Source organism: Erpetoichthys calabaricus, chromosome 1, assembly GCF_900747795.2.
Source record: "Erpetoichthys calabaricus chromosome 1, fErpCal1.3, whole genome shotgun sequence".
Lineage (NCBI taxonomy): Eukaryota > Metazoa > Chordata > Cladistia > Polypteriformes > Polypteridae > Erpetoichthys > Erpetoichthys calabaricus.
This window is the reverse complement of record NC_041394.2, coordinates 9,810,428-9,812,149: the sequence shown is the minus strand read 5'-3', so window position 1 is coordinate 9,812,149 and position 1,722 is coordinate 9,810,428. Positions and strand designations below refer to the sequence as shown.

Sequence of the window (1,722 nt, the reverse complement as noted above, 5' to 3'; positions counted from 1 at the left end):
TTTGTTTGCAGTGTTTGAATAACGTTCCTGTCTCTCTACAACCTCCTGTGTTTCTGCGCAAATCTGTGACCCAAGCATGACAATATAAAAATAACCATATAAACATATGGTTTCTACTTCGCGGATTTTCTTATTTCGCGGGTGGCTCTGGAACGCAACCCCCGCGATGGAGGAGGGATTACTGTATAACTGTATAACTAATTTGTGCAGAGCAACAAACAACTATAACTAAAACTATAACAGATATAACAAAACAACAGATTATTAGTGCAAGTGGTTATGAAAAGTGACTTAGTGTTTGTGCCATGAGTAAATGAGATAACAGCATGTGATGATGGGATGAAACAAACATTCAGTAACATACAGATGAGTAAATAAAAAAAACAAATGAGACCTAATGACAAAAATTCTGAAAAAGATCACCTACAGAATTGAGGAAGAGTTATACAGTCTTATTGCCACAGGTAGAAAGGATTTCCTGTGGCGTTCGGTTCTGCATTTGGAGGCAATGAGTCTTTTGCTGTGTGTGCTCTGATGACCCATCAAGGAGGCGTGCATGGGGTGAGAGGGGTTGTCCATGATACCGAGAAGCTTTTTCAGCATTCTCCTCTCAGACACCTCCACCAGGTTCTCCAGTCTGACACCCAGGACAGAACCAGCCTTTTTAATCAGCTTGTTCAGCCTGTTGGCATCAGCTGTCTTCACCCCACTGCCCCAGCACACAGCTGCAAAAAACACCACGCTCTCTACCACAGAGTGATAGAACACAGTCAGCATTTTCCTACAGACAAAAAAGGTGACGGTCGCCCAACGTGGGGCTCGAACACACAACCCTGAGATTAAGAGTCTCATGCTCTACCGACTGAGCTAGCCAGGCACTGCAAATGGCGATAACAATGCAGGTATACAGACAGACAATAACTTTATATAATGTTAACGTTTACCCCCCCGGGTGGAATTGAAGAGTCACATAGTGTGGGGGAGGAACGATCTCCTCAGTCTGTCAGTGGAGCAGGACGGTGACAGCAGTCTGTCGCTGAAGCTGCTCCTCTGTCTGGAGATGATACTGTTCAGCAGATGCAGTGGATTCTCCATTATTGACAGGAGCCTGCTGAGCGCCCGTCGCTCTGTCACTGATGTCAAACTGTCCAGCTCCGTGCCTGCAATAGAGCCTGCCTTCCTCACCAGTTTGTCCAGGCGTGCTTCCCCAGCACACCACTGCGTAGAAGAGGGTGCTCGCCACAACCGTCTGATAGAACATCTGCAGCATCTTATTGCAGATGTTGAAGGACGCCAGCCTTCTAAGGAAGTATAGTCGGCTCTGTCCTTTCTTGCACAGAGCATCAGTAGTGGCAGTCCAGTCCAGTTTATCATCCAGCTGCACTCCCAGGTATTTATAGGTCTGCACCCTCTGCACACAGTCACCTCTAATGATCATGGGGTCCATGAGGGGCCTGGGCCTCCTAAAATCCACCACTAGCTCCTTGGTTTTGCTGGTGTTCAGGTGTAGGTGGTTTGAGTCACACCATTTAACAAAGTCCTTGATTAGGTTCCTATACTCCTCCTTCTGCCCACTCCTGATGTACCCACGATAGCAGTGTCGTCAGCGAACTTTTGCATGTGGCTGGACTCCGAGTTATATTGGAAGTCTGATGTATATAGTCTGAACAGGACCGGAGAAAGTACAGTCCCCCGTGGCGCTCCTGTGCTGCTGACCACAAT

At 47.2% G+C, this 1,722-nt stretch overlaps 1 non-coding gene across 1 annotated transcript; it reads right to left on the bottom strand.

The window, feature by feature from the left end:
• Positions 1–804: 804 nt before the first annotated feature.
• Positions 805–877, bottom strand: trnak-cuu (transfer RNA lysine (anticodon CUU)). Its single transcript has one exon. It is a non-coding gene; the product is annotated as a tRNA-Lys (tRNA).
• Between the last annotated feature and the right edge of the window lie 845 nt (positions 878–1,722).